This window comes from Lagenorhynchus albirostris, chromosome 11, assembly GCF_949774975.1.
Source record: "Lagenorhynchus albirostris chromosome 11, mLagAlb1.1, whole genome shotgun sequence".
Lineage (NCBI taxonomy): Eukaryota > Metazoa > Chordata > Mammalia > Artiodactyla > Delphinidae > Lagenorhynchus > Lagenorhynchus albirostris.
This window is the reverse complement of record NC_083105.1, coordinates 81,239,163-81,263,438: the sequence shown is the minus strand read 5'-3', so window position 1 is coordinate 81,263,438 and position 24,276 is coordinate 81,239,163. Positions and strand designations below refer to the sequence as shown.

Below are 24,276 nucleotides of genomic sequence, written 5' to 3'. Positions count from 1 at the left end.
CTTCCATCTGCCCTTGTTGCGTAGTGCGGAGCAAAGCTTTGGACATGAAACCTATTTTTGTCTTCGCTCGAAGGAAGGTTTTTTTTTTTTTTTGGTAGGATGATGTTGCTGCTGCTACTCTCACTTGCTTCCGTGATGAGAGTTGGGGCAGATGCTGATTTCCTGGAGGGTAAAGTTCTGGTCACAGCTATAGGTGATTCAGCGGCACCTTAAGAATTCCGGCTCTTTTCCTTCCCTCCCCCTCTGAACTGTGCAGATACTGATGCCCACCTTACTCTCCAAATATTTATCTGGACGGTAGTTGGATGATGGCTTTTGGACGCAGTTTGGATGTTGCATGGTACTAGAGATTGGGGGTGGACTGACGTTTCATCTTGTCATTGGGGTGGGCTAACATTTCACCCCACGATTTAAGACAAAATACCCAGAATATTTAGTTGGGTGGGGTGACTGGGAGTGGCAATAAATTCGCGTTGTTCTCTGCCATCAGAGAGCTGAACACTTCATATCATTTACCTTCTGCTGCGATTTCTGTTGCATTAAGGGAATTCGCTGTACTGTACCTGTAAGGTTAATGCAGCGGGGGATGCCAGGGGAAGTGCACCTGTATGGTGCTGGCTAGCCAGTAAATTGTGTGGTAGAGAATTGCCCTGGTTACAAAGTTTGGTATCCTCCAGGCTGGCTAGGAGGTTCTTCTGTGGGCTGGGAAATCTTATTATGAACAGGTTTCCTAGCAACAGTACAAGCCAAATGGAATAAACATAAAGAAAACAAAGTGATGAAAGTTACAATTTACCTCTTAACTTTTATTAAATGGAAAAATGTATCTTACTGGAGTGATCAGCTCAAACCTTCTGAGAGCTTTCTGTTTATTTTAGTCATCTTGATACTTAATAACAGACAAAAAGAAACTTCAGAAAGTCATCACAGAGAGACAGCTTTTTTTTTTGGTGGCAGTTAAAAAAAAAAAAAAAAAGAAGACGAAAAGAAAGATGGTTACCAGGTAGCTGGTCTGAAGCTTAAATGGACAAACAGGAATTTGTCTGGTTAGAGGCATTTTATCTTGAACCCCTAGCTATAGATGTAAGATTTGTAAAGTACATAGGATTGTTATGAATAAAGAAAACTATTTGAAGGTTTATTATCTTGCCCTTCATAGCAGAAATTGGGGTGGAAGTATATTAGGGTGGATGGGACTCTTTTAATCAGTAAATTGTAAAGGGCATGTTTAGGTGAGTTGTTTCCAAATTTTAGTTTGTAATCACTGTGCCTCCTTTATCAGTCTGTTACTTGTGACTTTTGGTCTTTCTTGAAACTCATCAAATTTTGCTATTTTTCTGTCTAAACAATGAGAACAATAAAAAAGGCAACTCTCTTTAGAGTAACTCTTTGTATCAATGTGTTTCTTCTTATTTACTATTGATAAATCAATATTTTGATTTCCAGTATTTCTGATTTTTTTGTTTCCCCACTGTTTACCCCACCCAAATACCCATTTAGCTGGGTTTAGCTCATTTAACTTGATGCATATTTTCCAAAAGGGCATGTCCTGCGTCTTTTAAAATGTGGGTTTATTGAGGTATACTTTACAAGTAAAAAAAATCTCGTCTAGTATCTTGTTATTTAAATTCTAACAAATGCATAATAGTCATGTAACCACTACCGCAATCTAGACAAAGAACATTTCTATCATTCCAAAAAGTTCCCTCATTGCTCCTTTGTAGTTCGTTTTCTCCCCTCAGCAGTAGATCTGGCCACCAGTGATTTGTTCACTGTTCCTATAGCTTTGTCTTTTCTGGAATGTCATATAAATGGACTCCTACTGTGTATAGAACTTGTTTTCTGGTTTCTTTCATGTAATGCTTTTGTGATTCATCCATTTTAGTGCATGTATCAGTGCTTTGTTCTTTTTTTATTGCCGAGTGCTATTTCATTGTATGGCTATATCACAATTTGTTTATCTATTCACCAGGTGGACATTTAGGTGGTTTCCAGTTTTTGGCATTTAGGAATGAAGCTGCTGTAAACATTCATGTACAGTTCTTTGTACATTCATCTACCGGTCTCTGTGTAGAGATATGCTTTCATTTCTTTTTGTTAAATATTTAGGAGTAGGATTCTTTGACCATGTGGCAAATGTTTGTTTAACTTCATAAGAAATTACCAAACTATTTTCCAAGATAGCTGTTTCATTTTACATCCTTACCAGCAATGTTTGATGGTTCCATTTTCTCCACATCCTGGTCAGCATTTGTCATTTTACTTTTAATCTTAGCTATACTAATAGGTATTTAGTGCTATCTCATTGATGTTTTAATTTAAATTTTCCTGTCGACTAATATGTTGAGCATCTTTTCATGTGCTCATTTGCTATTATTTGCTATCTGTATGTCTTCTTTGGTGAAGTTATCTGTTCAAATCTTTGGTCTATTTTCTTAGTGAGTTGTAAGAATTTTGTATAGTCTGGATACAATTCCTTTATCATATATATGTTCACAAATATTTTCTTTCAGTCTGTGCTTTGTCTTTTTAGTTTCTTAACAGTATCTTTCAAAGAGCTGAAGTTGTAACTTTTGAAGAAGTCCAGTTTATCATTTTTTCTTTTATAATTTGTGCTTTTGCGTCCTATCTAGAAAATTTTGACTAACCCAAAGATATAAAGATTTTTTTTTTAAACTGTGTTTTCTTCTAGAACTTTTATAGTTTTAGATTTTACCTTTAGGTCTGTGATCTGTTTTGATCAATTTTTTCTTCATTTTTCTATGTGGTGCAAGATATGGGTCAAAGTTCTTTTTCTCTCACCCTTTATTTTTTTGTGTATTGACACCCAGTTTGTCCAGCACCACTTACTGAAAGGACTATCCTTACTATTCTTTCTTCAGTAAATTTTCTTGGCACCTTTGTCAAAAATCAATTGACTCTGTATGTGTAGATCTGTTCCTGGACTCTCAATTCTCTTCCATTGTTCTATATGTCTCTCCTTTGGCCCAAACTACAACGTCTTCATCAATGTAAATTAAAAAAAAATTTTATTATTTATTTTTGGCTGCATTGGGTCTTCGTTGCTGCACACGGGCTTTCTCTAGTTGCAGCAAGAGGGGGTTACTCTTCGTTGCCATGTGCGGCCTTTTCATTGCAGTGGCTTCTCTTGTTGCAGAGCACAGGCTCTAGGCATGCAGACTTCAGTAGTTGTTGGCATGCAGGCTCAGTAGTTGTGGCACACGGGCTTAGTTGCTCCACAGCATATGGAATCTTCCCGGATCAGGGCTCGAGCCCGTGTCCCCCTGCATTGGCAGGTGGATTCTTAACCCCTGCCCCACCAGGGAAGTCCCTATTAATGTAATTTTATAGTATGTCTTGAAATTAGGAAGTCTGAGTCTTCCAGCTTACTTTTTGTGTGTGTTTGTTTTGGGTATCCTGGCTCCTTTTCTTTCCATGTACATTTTTAGAATCAGCCTATTCTATAAAAAAGCATCCTGGGATTTTGACTGGATGCACTGAAGTTATAGTTTTATATGGAGAGTATTGACATCTTAATGTTGTTAAGATGTTAATAAAGTCTTTGATTTTTCTCATTAACGTTTTAAAGCTTTCAGCATAATAATTTTGCACATATTTGTGCAAAATGTTATATTTATGTTTAAGTGCTTCATGTTATTTGGTGCTGTTGTAAATGGTAATCTTATAAAAAATTTCAGTTTCCAATTATTTATATAAATAAATTGATATTTTATATTGACCTTGAATTCTCAACCTTGTTAATAAATTCAGTTACCCTAGTAGCTTTTGTAAACTCATTGCGATTTTCTATGTAGACAATCTTGTCTGCCAGTAGAGACTGTTTTAGTTCATATTTTCCTGTTTGCCTTTTATTTCATTTTCTTGTCTCGTTGCACTGGCTAGGACCTTCAGTGTGATGTTAAACGGAACAGTAAGAGCTGACATCCTTGCCTTGTTTCTCTTCTTAGTGGGGAAGGCATGTAATCTTTTACCATTAAGTAGTTAGCTATAGGTTTTTTTGTAAGTACAGTTCTCATCAGATTGAGGAAGTTTTCTTTAGCTTCTTGTTCACTGACATTTTTTAAAAAATCATAAATGAATACTGTATTTTTTTGATTGTAGAAATCATAGTTGATTACAGTAGAAAATTGGGAAATAATCCTATAAAGAAAAGAGTTAATCCATTTCCATTAATATGAGATAATTCCTGCTATATTTTGCTGGCTTTTTTTTGTTTTTTGCGGACATTTAAAAAACAAAATTGTAAATATTGTCTTACAGTTTTTTCTTTTTGCTAGGCTTACACTGAGTGCTTTCTACATCATGAATTTTTAGAGAACTTGATTTGTATGTTCTTGATTTGTAGTTAGGATAGTTGTTTTCCTCAGAATTTATATTAAATCTTTGTGCATAACTCTGATAAAATTTTTTTAATTGATTTTTAAAAAAATGGTTATTACTCAAAGTGTATGACATTTTTTCAGATTCTTAATATACACTGCCTCTTTGTTTTATTTTATATTCCTAGAATTTGTCCTCCAGACTATGTATTTGTAATAAATTTTAGAGCAAAATGTGGCAGTCAATATCATTGACTTTTTGTGCATCACTTTATGGTAGAATCCTAGAATTTCAGAAACTCAGTTCCTTAGATTTTATCCAGTTTAAATCATTTATTTTATAGGTTTAGCATGTGGAATAAGTAAATGGCTTTTCCATCCACATTATTATTTTGCTGTCAGTGATCTAGATAGAATTCCTGATGCATTTTGTGTAATGTAAAATACTCATGTTTTTCTTTTGATAAGGATTGTAGAAATCTTTGTGTCCAGCATCATGCAGTAACCCTTTATGTATGTTGTTTTATTGAATTCCAACCAGAACCTTTTGAGGTAGGTAGTATTTTTCCCATTTCATAGATGAGGAAACTGAGTCTCAGACAAGTGAGCAAAGTTATTTATGGTTGTATTAACAGTGAGTGGTAGAGCTGGAATTTTATCACAAGTCTTCTTGAATCTGCTTTTATTTGTAGGCTATAATGCCAATATAGAGTTTACGTAAGCATTTTGTATGTAGTCTGCTTACTCTGGATCTGTCTTCTAATTTTAATTCTTAGAATAAACTCATTAAGCAATTTAGTAAATCAGCATGAGACAGTATCAGTTAGTTCTAAAATATTTACCCAAATTTCTGTCCTTTTATATTGTCTAATTTTAAATTGTTTTAAGTATTTCTTGACCTGTATCCTCTTCCCTTCCCTGTCAAATCCCCAGTAAGTGGTACAAAGACTGTTGTTAGCTATATGCTGTAGAGTTTTACTTAAAGAATTAGAGATACATTTATTGTCACTAGCAGAGAATACAATAATTTAAAAATTTTGAAATTAGAAGACTTTTTAAAAGTTACAGGTTTAATAGATGAAGATCAGAAATAATGTTAGCTACTTTAAAATGCAGCATGTTATAATTGTAGTAAACCTTCTTACCTTAGAAGGGTATGAACATTTTGGTATTTATGTAATGCAGTTGAACACATATACTCATATAGATTAACTATATCAGTGAAATAACCGCTATTTTGTAAAGTGTGGAATCACTTTTTCCTGGTATTCAGAGAAGACTGACTTTCTTCTCCCTTTGCCAGCCTTGCTAACATAGACCATGTGCATCTCCTACCAAAAGTAGGCATAGATAACGAAGGGGCCAGCCAAATTGCCTTTTATTTTGTGTTCCATCTTGTGGTGAAAGAGGGTCTACATGATCATTTCAAGATGCTTTACTTTTGTATTATAAGAATTCAGAACATCTGCAACTGTAGTAAAGACAGTGCTGCGGTATTATGCAAGATGCATTCATCTATAAGTATGCTTTGCTGATAGGGGCTTATATGAATATTACTAAAAAACTACATTTTGGATGAATGAAAATCAGATTTTTGACTGACTTACAGACTTTTATAAAATGGATGCTCCAAACCTTGGGTTGTTTATAGTATACCATTCTGCATATTGATTATGAAATATTCAGTTATCCTTGATACATTACTGGTGTGCAAAATTTTACTTGTGTCTTTGAATCTAAGGCATGTTGTGTAGTCAGTATCTAGTTGGATCATGCTTTTTATTCATTCTGCAAATTTCTGCTGGTTGATTACAGTGTTTAACCCCTGTGTATTTAATATAATTGCTGATACTTGTTGAGTTTCATGGATGTGTAGGTTAATGTTTTTCATCAAATTTGTGAAAATTTCAAGCATTCTTTTATTTATTTATTTATTTATTTTTTGCGGGTACGCGGGCCTCTCACTGTCGTGGCCTCTCCCGTTGCGGAGCACAGGCTCTGGACGCGCAGGCTCAGCGACCATGGCTCATGGGCCCAGCCGCTCCGCGGCATGTGGGATCATCCCGGACTGGGGCACAAACCCGGGTCCCCTGCATCGGCAGGCGGACTCTCAACCACTGCGCCACCAGGGAAGCCCTCTTTTATTTATTTTTAAATTTGTTTATTTTATTCCTTTTGGCTGCATTGGGTCTTTGTTGCTGTGCATGGGCTTTCTCTAGTTGTGGTGAGCAGGGGCTACTCTTCGTTGTGGTGCGCGGGCTTCTCATTGTGGTGACTTCTCTTGTCGGGGAGCATGGGCTCTAGGAGCGTGGGCTTCCATAGTTGTGGCACGTGGGCTCAGTAGTTGTGACTTGTGGGCTCTAGAGCACAGGCTCAGTAGTTGTAGCACACAGGCTTAGTTGCTCCACGGCATGTGGGATCTTCCCAGACCAGGGCTTGAACCCGTGTCCCCTGCATTGGCCACTGCGCCACCAGGGAAGCCCCTCTAGCATTATTTCTTGAAGTAGTTATTCTGCCCCTTTCTTTCTCTCCTCTTTTTCTGGAACTCTCATTATGCTTATGCATATGTTGGTATTCCTGATGGTTATCCACAGGTTTTGATACTTTGTTTATTTTTCTTTATTCTTTTTTCTTTCTGTTCCTCAAACTGGATAGTCTCAATTGACCTATCTTCAGATTCACTGATTCTTTCTTCTGTCAACTCAGGATTTGCTGTTGAGACCGTCTAGTGAATTTTTTATTTCAGTCAGTGAACTTTTCAACTCCAGATTTTATATATTTTATTTTTATAATTCCTATCTTTTCATTAGTACTCTATATTTTATGAGACTGTTATTATACTTTAGTTATTTAGGCATAGTTTCCTTTAGTGATTTGAGACTACATGTTTGAACATATTTAAAGTAGTTGATTTTAATGTCTTTGTCTAAGTCTATAATGTCTGAGTTTCCTCATGAGCAAATTTTTATTGACTGCCGGTTTTCTGCTCTTGTTTTTTTGCATGTCTCATAATTTTTGTTGAAAACTATTTATAAATATATGTGTATATATATATTTTTAATATATTTTACATGTAACATGGCAACTCTGGAAATCAGAAATTCCTCTCCTCCCCAGAGTTTTTTATCGTTGCTGTTTTTGTTGCTATTTTTGCTGCCTTGTTTAGTGACTTGGTGAACTCTTTTTGTAAACTCTGTATTCTTTGTCTTGTATGGCCACTTGAAATTATTAGCAGTTATATTATGCCAGTTCATTTTATATAATTGGGTCAATTTACATAGAGGAAATCTTTAGTTAGGGCTTGTGAATTATGATTAAAAAGTTCATTGATTATCAAAATGATTACAAAAAGTAAGAAAACATTTATTGACTGCTTACCCTGTGCTGTGCCTGAACATATTACTTGGTTAATGGGATTATTAGACAACCAGAAGCCCAGGTTTGTTTTTTTTTTTAATTTGGTGAAAATCTCTAGACTTGTACTTGTGGGGTTTTAATGCCTTAGTAATCAAAAGTAGCTGGACTTATTTTTTTCCCTAGCATTTAACTCACTGGCTTAGCATCTTGTCATCTTGTACTACCTGAGAGTCATAATTGAGAATATTATTTTCAGTGCTGTAGAAGACATTGGGATGATTCAAACAGTTGATAAGAACATGGGGTTAAAATGTAGAAATACTTATATACAACTAATGGAACTTAAGTAAATAAGACTTACTGTGTCAGTGCCATCACCTAATAGCTAGCATTTTTTGGATTTGGTTATATATTTACTCAGTAGAGAAATAGTGTCAGTTGACATTTCTGTAGAATCCTGGCACTATGGCATATAAAAAAGTTGGGAGTGCTTGGATTGCCTTGTGGGAAAACTTTGGATTTTTAGCTAATGGCTTAGTGAATCTTCATAATAGTGCAGAGGAAAAGTCTTTCAAACATTGCTCAGAAATGGTCAGATTTGTCAGGAAAAAAAAAATTACAAGTTAGGATCAGATGAAAAAAATGATCCTGCTGAGGATACTGGTACTTTACTTCAGGAAGAAATGAAAATTAATGGTCAGGACAGTTTTATATTATCTTAGAAAAATGTGAGCAAGCAAGTCCTTTATGTGTTTCTCTGGTAAACAAGTCTGTTTCCTGTTTAAGGGCACTGTTAGCAGATGAAGACCTTTGATAGGTGCATAAACAAGAATTTAATAACTGTCAAACTAAGTTAATGAAAGTAAAATAATGGACAACTGAACTATGGTGAGAAGCAAAATTCAATTCAATAGAAATCTATATTTCAGGTTCCTATACTAGGCACTGGAGGATACAGAAATAAATGTCACTTGGTTTTCAAGGACCTCACAGTCAAGTAGGTGAGAGTTATATAAACTGATACATTATAGGGAGAGCACTGATTGGGAAGGAATGGGATCCTGAAAGTTAGGAGTGTGTGGGAAGAGATGAAGCTAGAGACATCGAGCCCCTGAATTTTGATGAGTATTTTTTGCCAGTGGGAGCATCCTTCCCACCCTCAGTGGTAGTGGCCTCTCTACCCACAGTGGTAGCTACTTCCTCACTCCCAGTGGGAGTAGCCTCTCCACCCATGTCTGAGATCTGAGGGGATTAACTCTGTATTAATGGCAGCCCCTGAGGCAGTTGCCAGGCAAGACAATGCTGATCTCCTCAGGACCTGTCCCCAACACTTTTCTTTGCTTCTAGATCTATGACTAGACTGAAATCCCAGCAGGCTTCTAAAGGTGAGGTACAAAGTGTGACTCATGGGGAAATGTACTATACTCCAAAAGAACTACTTGAACTTTCTAATTTATACAGACAGATCCAGGGAACATGTGTGGGAATGGATACTAAAGGTGCAGCATAAGCATGAAAAGAACGTAAAGTTGGACCAGGCAGAATTTATTGATATGGGCTCACTAAGCAGAGATTCTGCATTTATTGTGGTGGTTTGGCCGAAATATGGACCAAAAGGTGGCTCACAGTGAGTGAGCTGCAAATGCTGGGCCTACCTGTCTTGGTTTACTATAGAGGAAGGGAGTCAAGGGCTTAGGGAGATTGGAATGTTAGAGTGGATTTGTCATTTAGGAAGTGCCTCACCCAAACTGGGAGGGTCCAGAAGACATAGCTTCCACCAATATTATGAGATAAATCGTGAGGGGAGCCCTGGCATCCTTGACGAGCTCTGTGATGCTTCAGTAGGGCATGCAGTCACTGAACTGGGAAACCTAAATGCAATGGGAGTAAATGAATTCCAGGGTGGCAGGGGCCGAGTAATGACATCCATCTGTCAAAGGCAAGGTGAGCGTGGTTTGGGCAGCAGAGTCAAAGCAGCAATTAGAATAGTCTGATTTAGGCAGAACAATGGTGTTGGCTAGTTGATCATGGTGTTCCTAGAAGTGAAATAGATAGGAAGCCTACTAAATTCTTACTTGATCTGTATAAGCAGAAAAGTTCTAGGTCAAGTGAACCAAAGTCTAGCCTGAATCAGAAAAAACAGAGAGTCATGACCCATCAATCAATTTTTACAGACCTAGAACCCCTTGAATGAAGAGGAGGCAGGGTTCCCTTGAGGAAGGACGCTGGTACATTGCCAAAATTTACTGTCAGTCTTTCTGTCAGCCCTTCTAAAGGGTTCTGTGGCCTTTCATCATGTTAATTGTGCATTGGGGAAAAGGAAATAATCACACCTTTCAAGGACTGCTGGATACTGGCTGTGAATTGACGCTAGTTCCATGGGACCCAAGTTGTCCCTTTGGTCCATCGTCAGAATAGGGGCTTATGGAGGTCAGGTAATCAATGAAGTTTTAGCTCAGGTCTGTCTCACAGTGAGCCCAGTGGGTCCTCAAATCCATCCTGTAGTTATATCTCCAGTTCCAGAATGCATAATTGGAATAGATACAGTCAGCAGCTATCACAGTCCCCACATTGGTTATCTGACCAGTGGAGTGAAGGTGATTATGGTGAGAAAGATCAAATGGGAGCCACTAGAATTGCTTCAACCTAAGAAAAGAGTAAACCAAAAGCAATACCTCATATCTAGGGGGATTGCAGACGTTAGTGCCACCATCAAGGACATGAAACATGCAGGGTTGGTGATTCCCACCACTTCTGCATTCATCTGATCTGTTTGGCCTGTGCAGAAGACAGATGGATCTTAGAGAACGACAGTGGATTATTGTAAGCTTAACCTGGTGGTGATTCCAGTTGCAGCTGCCATATATAGTTTTACTGCTTAAGTAGATTAACACATCCCCTGATGACTTGTATGTAGCTATTGGTCTGGCAGATGCGTTTGTCTCCGTCTCTGTCAGCAAGGTCCAGCTGAAATAGTTTGCTTTCAGCTGGCAAGGCCAGCAGTACACCTTCACTGTCCTACCTCAGCCCTACGTCATAATTTAGTTTGTGTGGATCTGTATCACTTTTCTCTTTCACAAGATATCATCACACTGGTCCATTAAATTGAGGACATTATGTTGACTGGACCTAGTGAGCAAGAAGCAGCAACTTCTCTAGACCTAGTAGTAAGACATTTTAGTGTCAGAGAGTAGGAAACAAATCTGATAAAAGCTAAGGGGCTTTCTACCTCAGTGAAATTTCTGGGGGTCTAGCGGTGTGAGGTATCTTGAGATATCCCTTCTAAGGTTAAGACAAGGATAAGTTGTTGCATCTGGGCCTTCCTGCAACCAAGAAAGAGGCGCAACATCTAGTGCGTCTCTGGATTTTAGACACATCATATTCCTCATTTAGGGTGTGTTACTCTGGCACATTTACTGAGTGACTCAAAAAGCTGCTAGATTTGAATGGGACCCAGAATAAGAGAAGACTCTGCCACAGGCCCAGGCTGCTGTGCAAGCTGCTCTGTCACTTGGACCATATGTTCCACCAGATCTAGCGGTCCTTGAAGTGTCAGTGGCAGATAGGGATGCTGTTTGGAGTTTTTGGCAGGTTCCTTTAGGAGAATCAGAGTGTAGGCCCTTAGGATTTTGGACCAAAGCCCTGCCATCCTCTGTGGATAACTGTGCCTCTTGAGAAGCAGCTGTTGGTCTACACTTGGGCCTTAGAGACTGATTGCATAACCATGGGCCACCAAGTTACCATGTGACCTTAGCTGCCCATCATGAAGTGAGTGTTATCTGACCCACCAAGCCATAAAGCTGGGCACGTGACACAGCAGCACTCCATCATCAAGTGGAAGTGGTATATATCTGAGCAGGCCCGAGCAGGCCCTGGAGGCACAGATAAGTTGAAGAAGTGGCCCAAATGTCCATGGGCCCTACTCTGCTACAGTGTCGTCTTTTTCCAGACTGCACCTCTGGCTTCATGGGAAGTTTGCTAACATCAGTTCACAGAAGAGAAGACTCAGGCCTGTTATATAGATGCTTTTGCATGATATGCAGGCAGCACCAGAAAGTGAATGGCTGCAGCCCTACAGCCCCTTTCTGGGACATCCCTGAAGGATAGTGGTGAAGGGAAATCCTCCCAGTGGGCAGAACTTCAGGCAGTGCACCTGGTTGTTCACTTTGCTTGGAAGGTCAAATGGCCAGACATACAATTGTATACTGATTCATGGCTTATGACCAATGGTTTGGCCGGATGGTTAGGGACTTGGGAGAAACATGGTTGGAAAATTGGTGACAAGGAAATTTGGGGAAAAGGTGTGGATAGACCTCTTTGAATGGGCAAAAAATGTGAAGATATTTGTGTACCATGTGAATGCTCACTAAAGAGTGATCTCAGCAGAGGAAGATTTTAATAATCAAGTGGATAGGATGACTCACTCATTCTGTGGATACCAGTCAGCCTCTTTCCCCTGTCACCGCTGTCATTGCCTCATGGGCTCATAGGCAAAGTGGCCATGCTGGCAGCGATGGAAGTTACACATAGGCTAAGCAACAGACTTCCACTCATCAAGGCCGGCCTGGCTATGGCCACTGCTGAGTGCCCAGTCTGTCATCAGCAGAGACTAACACTGAATCCTTGATATGGCACCATTCTTTGGGGTGATTAGCCAGCTAAGTGGAGGCAGGTTGGTTATACTAAACTACTCCCATAATTGAAGTGGCAGCGATTTATTCTTACTGCAGTAGATGTTTACTTTGGATATGGACTTGCCTTCCCTGCGTGCAGTGCTTCTGCCAAAACTGTCATCTCTGGACTTATAGAATGCCTCATTCACCACATAGTATTCCATATAGCATTTCTTCTGATCCAGGAACTCACTTCACAGCAAGAGAAGTGCAGCAGTGGGCCCATGTTCATGGAATTCATTGGTCTTATCTTGTTTCCTGCCATCCTGAAGCAGCTGGCTTGACAGAATGGTGGAATGGTCTTTTGAAGACTAAGTTATGGTGCCAGCAAGGTGTCAGTATCTTGCAGGACTGGTGCAACGTTCTCCACAAGGTTGTATATACTTTGAATTAGCATACAGTATATGGTGCTGTTTCTTCCATAGCCAGGGTCACAGGTCCAAGAATCAAGGGGTGGAAATGGGAGTGGCACCATTCACTATTACCCCTCGTGAGCCACTAGCAAAACTTTGGTTCCTGTTTCTATGACTTTCTGCTCTGCTGGCCTATAGGTCTTAGTTCCAAAGGGAGGAATGCTTCCACCAGAAGACACAGTGATTCCATTGAATTGGAAATTAAGACTACTGCCCAGCCACTTTGGACTCCTCATACCTCTGAATCAACAGGCAAAGAAGGGAGTTGCTGTGCTGGCTGGGGTGACTGATCCTGACTACCAAGGGGATATTGGACTACTGTTCCACAATGGAGGTAAGGAAGAGTGTATCTGAAATGCAGGAGATTTTTTTAGGGCATCTCAATATTATCATGCCCTGTGATTAAAGTCAATGGAAAACTAAAACAGCCCAATTGAGGGAGGACTACTGATGGTCCAGATCCCTCAGGAATGAGGATTTGGGTAACTCCATGAGGTAAAGAACCATGACCAGCTGAAGTGCTTGCTGAAGATAAAAGGAATACAGAATGGGTAATGGAAGAAGGCAGTTATAAATACCAGCTACAACCATTTGACCAGTTACAGAAATGAGGACTGTAATAGTCATGAGTATTTCTTCCTTATTTTGCTATGAATGTGTGTGTGTGTGTGTGTGTGTGTGTGTGTGCGCGCGCGCACGCGTATGTGTATGGCAATATATATGTAAACTATCTTTGCTTTTTTCCTCTCTTAACCACTTATCATGTAACATAAAATGCATTAGGTGTATATCATAGTATTTTAAGTATTATTAACTTTACAGCATAGTATTTAAATTTTGGGATATCAAGGAGTAGAGTAAATATCATTCAAGGACTTTACCTCCTCTTCTGGAGAAGAGGTTAGTGTGTTTCCAGTTGTACACAGGATAGCTATATCACATTTTATGACCTTGGTATAAAAGAATTATGTCCTTATTTGGAGATTAAGTATGGTTTAAGAGATGAGTATGGGTGCCAAGTAGACAAGGGGTAGACTTGTGATGGTTAATTTTAGGACCGTGGGGTGCCCAGATAGTTGATCAAACTTTATTCTGAAGGTGTTTGTGAGATTAGCATTCGAATTACTAGACAGAGTAAAGCAGATTGCCCTCATCCAATCATTTGAAGACCTGAATAGAACAAAAAGCTGAGTAAGATGGAACTTCTGCCTGATTACTTGACTGGGACATTGGTCTTCTCCTGCACTTGGACTGGGACTCTTTGGATGCACACTGGAACCGCACCATGCGTTCTGGGTTTCCAGCTTGCCAACTGCAGATCTTGGGACTTCTTAGCCTCTATAATCTTACAAGCCAGTTCCTATTAATCTAGTTCCCTCTCTCTTTCTCTCTCTCTCTCTCTCTCTCTCTCTGTCTCTTTATATGCATATACGTGTGTATATATGTATGTAGTATATAGGTACATATATAAAATGTATATATAAAATATAAAATTATTAAAATTATATACTATTATAAAAATAATAGTTACAAAGCTAATCAAAACAGTATGGTACTGGCACAAAAATGGAAACAGAGATCAGTGGGACAGGTTAGAAAGCCCAGAAATAAACCCACGCACCTGTGGTCAATTGATCTACAACAGAGGAGGCAAGAATATACAAGAAAAGACAGTCTCTTCATTAAGTGGTGCTGGGAAAACTGGACAACTGCATGTAAAAGAATGAAATTAGAACATTCTTTAACACCATATACAAAAATAAACTCAAAATGGATTAAAGACCTAAATGTAAGGCTGGATACTGTAAAACAGAGGAAAACGTAGGCAGAACACTCTTTGACATAAATCGCAGTAGTATCTTTTTGGATCCACCTCCAAAAAGTAATGAAAATAAAAACAAAAATAAACAAATGCAACCTAATTAAACTCAAAAGCTTTTGTACAGCAAAGAAAACCATAAGCAAAACGAAAAGACAGCCCACACAATGGGAGAAAATATTGCAAATGATGCGACTGATGGGATTAATCTCCAAAATACACAAACAGATCATGAAGCTTAATATCAAAAAAAAAAACCCAATCAAAAAATGGGCAGAAGACCTAATAGACATTTCTCCGAAGAAGATATACAAATGGCCAAAAAGCACATGGAAAGATGCTCAACATTGCTAATTATTAGAGAAATTCTAATCAAAACTACAATGAGGTATCACCTCACATGGGTCAGAATGGCCATCATCAAAAAGTCTACAAACAGTAAATGCTGGAGAGGGTGTGGAGAAAAGGGGAACCCTCCTACACTGATGGTGGTAATGTAAATTGTACAACCACTGTGGAGAACAGTATGGAGGTTCCTTAAAAAGCTAAAAATAGAACTACCATATGATCCAGCAATCCCACTCCTGGACGTATATCTAGAGGAAACCATAATTTGAAAAGATACATGCACCCCAGTGCTCGTTGCAGCACTATTTACAATTGCCAAGACATGGAAGCAGCCTAAATGTCCATCAACAGAGGAATGGATAAAGAAGATGTGGTACATATATGCAATGGGATATTATTCAGCCATGAAAAAGGAATGAAATAATGCCATTTGCAGCAATATGGATGGCCTAGAGATTATCATACTAAGTGAAGTAAGTCAGACAGAGAAAGACAAATATCATATGATATCACATGTGAGGAATCTAAAAAAAAATGATACAAGTGAACTTATTTACAAAACAGAAACTGACTCACAGACTTTGAAAACAAACTTATGGTTACCAAAGGGGAAAGGTGGGGGGGAGGGATAAATTAGGAGTTTGGGATTAACATATACACACTACTATATATAAAATGGGTAATCAAAAAGGACCTACTGTATAGCACAGGGAACTCTACTCAACATTCTGAAATAATCTGTATGGGAAAAGAATCTGAAAAAGAATGGATGTATGTATATGTATAACTGAATCACTTTGCTGTACACTTGAGACTAGCACAACATTGTAAACCAACTATACTCCAATATATAATAACAAATTAAAAAATGTATCTGAATATTAAAAATGTATCTAAATATTAAAAATAAAATGTATTATTATAAAAATAATAATTATATATATAATTATTTTTTGTACAGCTGATCCTTGAAAAATATGGGGGTTGGGTGCTGAACCTTGCGTAGTCTATTATCTGACTATAATTTTCTAGTTGGCCTGCTGTATCTGTGGTTCTGCATCCTTGGCTTCTACCAACCATAAATCATGTAGTATTGCAGTAAGTATTTATTTGAAAAAAATTTGCATATAAGCGGACCCATGCAGTTCAAACCCGTGTTGTTCAGGGGTCAACTGCGTTTATCTGGAGGACCCTGACTAATACACTCACCATAGAAATAAAAAATTAATTGACTATTTCCTCTTCCAGTACAACAAACAGGGTGTCTTTGGCAAGGTGGAATGTCAAATATGGAGCTAATAAAAATTTTTAAAGAATACATGGTCATCTTACCACTGTATGAAGAAGAGTGGCCTTGCAGTTTGCTTCATAAATTGCTTTCATTCCTTACAGTATTCCAAATCTCACATGATAAAGAAATGACTATGAGATACTGAGTTCTAGTATAAGGATATTTATAGTAAAACTCTTAGAAATCATGGCTGAGATCCCAGAATTAATTAGTCTCAGACACAGTCAAACAGTGTACCTGTATCACGAAGTATATTGACATTTAACAACAGTCTATAAGGATTATTGACAGGTATATACTTTTGACTTAAATGATTTGGTAAAACTCAGTTACTGTTATTGCTATTGTTCTTTGACCTTTTATTTTTACCACAGTCTCAGATTATGGAAAATAGTCATTATGCTAAGAAGTTAATCACATATGCTGGAGAGAGATTTAATGAATATAGTAAAATGGAATAATATGCCTGATAAGGTACTATTTACTTTAGAAAAGAGGGAAAAAAATCTGTGAACAGCAGTACCGAGTACTTAGTTTGTTTTCATTTTTTAAAAAGTAAAGTAAACTGAAGGCGCAATCATAAAGTCTACAGGATTTCCCCTTTTGTAAAAAGTTCTTAGGGAAAAAGAATGATTGTTTGGATACTTTCAGCATTTAAAGCTGGTTAATTACCACACATTCTTTCCATTGTGATTGTGTAGCAGTGTTGAGGTCCAGAATCATGCAAAAAAATTTCTTTTTTTAAATCGACTCTCAGTAGACTTGTTTCTCCGTGTCTCTGATGTTGGATTACATAGCAAGTGTTTGTTGGTTCTCAGGCTTGGAAAATGTGTAGTGGTTTTCTAAGCAAATCTTCATTCCTCTGCAATTCAGTTACTTTAACGTGGTGCCAATAATTAAAAGAAAATATATATTCTGCCTCAGAAATATCACAGAACTAGATATTCTAATCAAGACAGGTGTACATCTTTTTGGGAGCTTATGTGTAATGAATTGTGGAATTTGTCAATTTTCAAGGAAGCAGGAAACCATAACAGTTGAATAAAACACCACTAATTGGTTGTATATGTGGAGAAGTTGGGGCATACGTTTCTGTGTGTGGGAACTGTAGCATTCTTTCATGTAGTTAGTTATCTGTTCTTATCCATTCTTAAAAGAACGTAATGGGGGCTTCCCTGGTGGCGCAGTGGTTGAGAGTCCACCTGCCGATGCAGGGGACACGGGTTCGTGCCCCGGTCTGGGAAGATCCCCCATGCCGCGGAGCCTGTGCGTCCGGAGCTTGTGCTCCGCAATGGGAGAGGCCACAACAGTGAGAGGCCAGCGTACCTCAAAAAAAAAAAAAAAGAACATAATGGGCAATTGTTCAGAGCAGTGTTGTTATAATTATAATATAATAAACAGAAAATGCTGTTCATCTATGAAATTGAAACTGAAATTTGTTGATAACTTTCAGTGTATATGTGTGTGTTGAGAGAGAAAGTCATTGTGAGGCATATAAATAGAATGTTGCTTTTACTTTATGATATTCTTTGTTTTGACCTTTCAGAATATCATGAAGCTATCAGGGAATATCATAAACATCAGGGAATCAGTCGTAATGATGGTGAAGGAACCAATGCTTAGGAGAATTACACCTTTGTTCACATCACTACCATTGCTTTCATGTTACCCATAGTGTGTAAACCTTTTTCTCATAAGAAAATTATGGCCCAGAGTAAGCCCTTAACGTATTATCAGGTAACATATTATCAGGGAATATGCAAAAATGAACTAGATGGTTGTATTGTGGTACTGACAGCAGAGATGCTAGCACAGAATAGGACACATAATTGAATATATATGTGTATTAACACACATATGTCCATATGTATATTTCACATTAAATTGCTTGGGAATATTGAAATCCTTCAATTCATTGTATTCTTTAAATATTATAGTAGTAGTTTACACATAATCAAGTTTGTGCATATTTGAGTTGTGTGTAGCTCTTGGACAATTTTTAGGAAAATTTCGGAAATAGCAATTTTGAACTGACCGCTTAATCTTATATTAATAGTTGTAGGCATGCTTTGGATTTTTTCTCGTTTTATTTGAGAAGTTGAAGTCAGTAAAGTCAATCAAAAATAATAAGTGTTTATTAATGAACTATTGTTCTGTGTAAGAAAAAAATTGCAAACTTAAGAATGGCTGTAAGAGGCAGAAGATGAGACTGGAAATGTAAATTTGAGCCAGATCATTAAGGGACTCTAGGATCTCTAGGGATAGATTACCAACAACAGAATGGGGAAAAGTGTAAGCAAGGGCATGATGAAGTCAACCCTGGGCAGGCTGGGATAATGCTCTTACTTGTTGATTGCTTGGGAAGAAAATCAAAACAGTATGTAATCATTCTGTTATTTAACAATCTGAAGAAATAAGGCTTTTCTGGGGACACAGGGTGGTGGTATGACTGAAAGTTTAAAAGTAAGACAAACCGACAGGAAGCTGATTATAATTTGGGTATGCCTGGTAACTTCTCCAGTCTCAGGCAGCCTAGCTTACTGCAGAGAGCTTTAAAAAGCATGATGTAGATAGCATCCCATATTTCACTTAACATCTAAGGCTGTCTTCCTGTTTTCCTAATACATCTATCCCCTCCCACTCCAGTCCTCTTGATTTTCCAGTTTGGTGACTCCATGATCTGTTCTCACTTCCTCCATCCTATGTTTGATCTTTTGGATACCCTATTTCAAGCTTACCTACATTAAACGCCCTGAGGCATTTTACATGCTGCATGTCTTTTTCCTCTGATTCTCAATCCCTCCCCCCTTTTATTTTGCTAGCAACTGTAGTTCTGCCTAAGAGATACTCTTTCCTCTTGCCTCAATTTCAAGAAATGCTTATTAGCTGGACTATTTGCCTAATGTGCTTTCTACTTCCATCCCCGCTAGAGGAAGGGACTTAGCACTAGTGATAAGCAGTGAGGCTGTGATAAAAGTTTCAAACAGAATATTCTTTTCCACTATTTATTCTGTATTCTGTGGTGGTTTAAAAAAGCAGTTTTCTTGAGAAATAACATTTATACAATTAAAACAACCAATAATAAATACAATAATATTAAAATACTAAAAAATAAATTAAAATCACCCATAATTTGATGACTTTTGACAAATATTTACCTATGAGAAACTTATACCACATTCATGATATAGAGCATTTCCATCAGTCTGAAATATTCCCCTGAGTCTCTTTATAGTTGATCCCGTGTTACCACTCTTGGTCCCTGGCAATTACTGATTTGCTTTTGGTTACTGAAGCTTTGCATTTTTAGGAATTTAATATAAAAGGAACATCATAGATTTGTGTGTGTGTATGGTAGGCTTCTTTCACTTGATATAATGAAGATTAATCCATGTTGTTGCATATGTAAGTAAGTTGTTAATTTTTATTGCTGAGTAGTATTCCACTGTATGGATGTACCACAATTCTTTTATCCATTTACTAGTTGATAGGCATTTTAGTTGTATCTGTTTTTTATTTTTACTATTATGAATAAGCCTGCTGTAAACATTCACTGACAGGCTTTTATGTGGACATATGTATTCATTTCTCTTGGGTAAATAGCTAGGAGTGGGAATCCTGGGTTATGTAGCAAGTTGAATGTTGAACTTTATATACTACCACTTTAGTAGATGTGACCAGTACGTACATTTTGGTTTTAATTTGCATTTTTCTAAAGGCTAATGATGTTAAGCATCTTTTCATGTGCCAGTTTTATACATTCTTTTATGAAATGTTTATTCATTCTTTTGTCATTTAAAAAATAGAGTTCTTTTTTTTTTTTTTTTTTTTTGTGGTACGCGGGCCTCTCACTGTTGTTGCCTCTCCTGTTGCAGAGCACAGGCTCCGGACACGCAGGCCCAGCAGCCATGGCTCACGGGCCTAGCCGCTCCGCGGCATGTGGGATCTTCCCGGACCGGGGCATGAACTCGTGTCCCCTGCATTGGCAGGCGGACTCTCAACCACTGCATCACCAGGGAAGCCCTTCATCTTATTTTTTAGTTATAAGGGTTCTGTTTATATTCTGGATATAAGACCTTTACCAGATATGTTTTTTAAATATTTTGTCCCAATCTGTGGCTTGCCTTTTTTGTTCTTAACAATACATATATTTTAAAAATTTTAAAATTGTCATAAAATATATATAACATAAAATTTATCATTCTAATCTAACTGTACAGTTCAGTGGCATTAAGTACATTGATATTGTTGTGCAACTATCACCACTCTCTATCTACAGAACTTTTTCATCATCCTAAACTGAAACTCTGTATCCATAAAACAATAAATCAGCATTATCCCCCACCGGCAGTCCTTGGTAACCACTATTCTGCTTTCTCTCCCTAAGAATTTGACTATTTCAGTACCTTATATAAGTGGAATTTGCTCTTTTGTTTTTGGCTTATTTCAATTAGCATAGTGTCTTTGGGTTCATCTATGTTGTGGCATGTATTAGAATTTCATTTCTTTTTAAGGCTGAATTATATTTCATTGTATGTACATACTACATGTTTATCTGTTCATCTATAGATGGACATTTGGGTTATCTTCACTTTTTGGCTATTGTGAATAATGCTGCTATGAATATGAGTGTATGATTATTTGCTTTCAGATAATCATGAGTGTATGAGTATATGAGTCTCTACTTTCAGTTCTTTTGGGTATATACCCAGAAATGGAATGCTGGATCATATTGTAATTCTATGTTTAATCTTTTGAGGAACCACCATTCTGTTTTCCTAGACTCACTGTATTTTAAAGTCTGTTTCCTTTCCGCCTTGGTTCAGTGAATATGCTTAGTCATTTTAGACAATGAACCACTGGGAAAGAGCTACTAGTACAGGAAGAATAGTAGCCAAAAAATCTGCAGGCTTGCATGCTTTCTCCCTTATTTCCATAAAAGCCATCACTTTCGTTAATGCATTGATCTGAAAGTTAGTGTTTCTCTGAAAGTGGTCCAGCAACCCTTGGCATCAAAGTAACTTGTTTTACATTCAGATTCCTGAATGTCACCCTGATTCAGACTCTCTGGAAGTGAGAGCAAGCAAACATGCTTTTTGAACAGAGGTGTTTAATTTTGATGATTTTTATTTGTTTCTTTTATGGTTTGTACTTTTTTGTTTTATTTAAGATCTTTGCCTAACCTGTGGTCTGAAAGATTCTCTCATTTTCCTCTAGAAGTTATGCAGTTTTAGGTTTTAGTTTTAGGCTTATTATCTGTGTCAAGTTCGTGTTTTTTTTGCATGATACAGTGTAAATGTCAAGGTTCATTATTTTGCACGTTAATATCCACCTAGTCAAAAGACTGTTCTTTCCCCATTGTATTATCTTTGGAGTTTTGTGGCATATATGTGTGCCTGTTTCTGGACTCTCTGCTTATCACACTATCTTAATTTACTTTAGCTTTCTAGTAAGAATCATCATCATGTAGTGTGAGTCTTTCACATTTGTTCTTCATTTTCAGCTGTATTGGCTGTTTAGGTTCTTTTCATTTTCATGCATATCTTAGGAATAGCTTGACAATTTTTAAAGTAAAGCCTGATGGGATTTTGATTAGGAAAATATTAAATTTATATCTTAATTTGAAGAGAAGTAGCAGTAATATTGAATTGTCTGACTCATGTATATGTCTTGTACACATTTTGTTAAATTTATCCTTAAGTATTTCAAACTTTTGATGATACTCTAATTGGTATTGTTTATTTTAATTTTCAATTATTAGTTTCTAGAATATAAAATGCAATTGATTTTTTTATCTTGACTTTGTGTTATTCAAGTAATATTTTAGTAGATTCCTTAGGATTTTCTATATAGATAATCATGTTTACTGTGAATGAAGGTAGTTTTACATCTTTTCCAGTCTATATATTTTTAATTTTAGTTTCTTGTCTTGTTACACTAGCTAGGACCTATGGTGAGATCACACATCTTTGAACTCTTCAGGATCTTAAGGTTAAGGCCTTGAGTCTTTGACCTTTAAATATGTTAGCTGTGAGTTTCTTTTTGTTTTTGTAAGTAGCCTTCATCAAGTTGAAGACATCTTCTTTGTATACTGAATGGGTTTTGAGTTTTGTCACATTTTTTTTTCTACATTTATTGAGATGATATATGGTTTTTCTTTAGGGTGAATTAAGTTTATTTATTTTGGGGTATTCAAGCAAACTTGCATTCCTGAGATAAACCTTATTTTTCATGATATTTTATCTTCATATATTGGTGGATTTGAGTTGTTAACAGTTTTTTAAGTTTTTTTTTTTTCATCTATATTGATATGGGATGTTATTTCATATTTTACTCTCTGGTCTTTGGTTTTGGTATCAAAGTAATATCAAATACCAGTTTATTTCTCTAGTTTCTTAAAGAGTTCATAAAAAATTTCTATTTCTTTTTTGAATCTCATAGAATTCTCCAGTAAAGCCTTCTGCGCCTAAAGGTTTCATTGTAGAAGGTTTTTAACTATGAAATCAACTTCTTTAATAGACCTGGGTCTATTCAGTTTGTTTATTTTTCTGGAGTGACTTTTGGAAGTTTTCTATATTTCCAGAAATTTGTACATTTTATGTAAATATTTGAAATTATTGGCAAAACATTTTGTATAATGTTCCCTTATTATTTTAATACCTGTATGTTTCTAGAAATGTCCTAATATTGAAAAATTCTTCCATTCCTGATATTGGTAATTTGTGTCATTTTTTTGTTTTTGTTATCAATTTCATTGTTATTTGGGAAGAATCATCTTTTGTTTTCTGTAATTTTGTCTTTTTGTATTTTCTATTTTATTAATTACTGTTCTTTGTTACTTTCTTTTTTGTGCTTGCTTTGAGTTTAATAGGCTCTACATTTTTAGGTTTCTTAAGGAGATAGATCAGTTATTTGACTCCTTTCTTGTTTTCTAAATATAAGTATATAATGTTTATAAATTTCCCTGAAAGCACTGTTGTAGCTGCATCCCCAAAATTTAGATATATAGTATTTCCAGTTATATTCACCTCAAAATATTTCTCAGTTTCTCTTGTGATATATAGTGGGTTATTTAGAATTGTGTTGTTTAATTATCAGGTATTTGGGGGAATTTCCAGATTTATTTCTTACATTGCTTTTTAATATGTTTCTTCTGTGCTTAGAGAAGATACTTTGTATGATTTCAGTATTTTTAAATCTATTGAGACTTGTTTTATGGCTCAGAATAGCATTTATCTTTAAATGTTTCATGTGCACTTGAAAAGAATGTCTAATGTTCACCTGTTATGTAGAGTTTTTCAGATGTATTGGTTAGATCAAAGTGATTGGTAATACTGTTCAATTCATCTACATATCCACTGATTTTCTTTCTACTTATTTCATCAATTACTTAGAGAAGAGTGTCAAAATCTCTACCTTATGATTTTTAGTTTATCTGTCATTTCAGTTTTATCACTCATTGCTTCATGTATTTTAAAATCTGTTCTTGGATGCATTTATATTTAGTATTGTTATGTCTGCTTGAAGAATTGTCTTCTTTGTCATTATGAAATCTCTTTTAATATATTTTTTGTTTTGTTTTAGACAATACATTTTAAACTAAACATTTGTAGTACATGGTATTTGGAATAATATATCACATTATGAAGGTATCCCCCATTAATTTAAGAAAATTATCCATTCATTCATTCAGCAAATATTTGTGCACATACAATGTACCAGGCCCTGGAAATACGTGAGTGAACCAAACAGACAAAAGAATCTCTGCCTGTAGTAATTATTTGTTGCTATTTTAAATGGGGTTTAACTTGGGCAAAGTTTCTCCAGTGACCTCTACCAAATTTCTCCTTTGTAAGTCTACAATGGGAGAATATAAATATATTGATATTTTTCTCCAATTTCCAATTTGTATTTTGCAAGCGTCTGCTTTTATTTTTTAAAAAAATTTTATTGAAGTATAGTTGATTTATAATACTAGTAACAGGCGTACAACATAGTAATTCAATATTTTTATAGATTATACATCACTCAAAGT

General features: G+C 36.6%; 1 protein-coding gene and 1 long non-coding RNA gene across 5 annotated transcripts in view; one reads left to right on the top strand and one right to left on the bottom strand.

Annotated features, from left to right (window-relative positions):
• Positions 1-24,276, bottom strand: part of LOC132528792 (uncharacterized) — a 738,513-nt gene that overhangs the window by 79,047 nt on the left and 635,190 nt on the right. The gene's annotated exons all lie outside the window — the stretch shown is intronic.
• CCDC91 (coiled-coil domain containing 91) overlaps positions 1-24,276 on the top strand; it is a 398,338-nt gene that overhangs the window by 761 nt on the left and 373,301 nt on the right. The window lies entirely within an intron of this gene.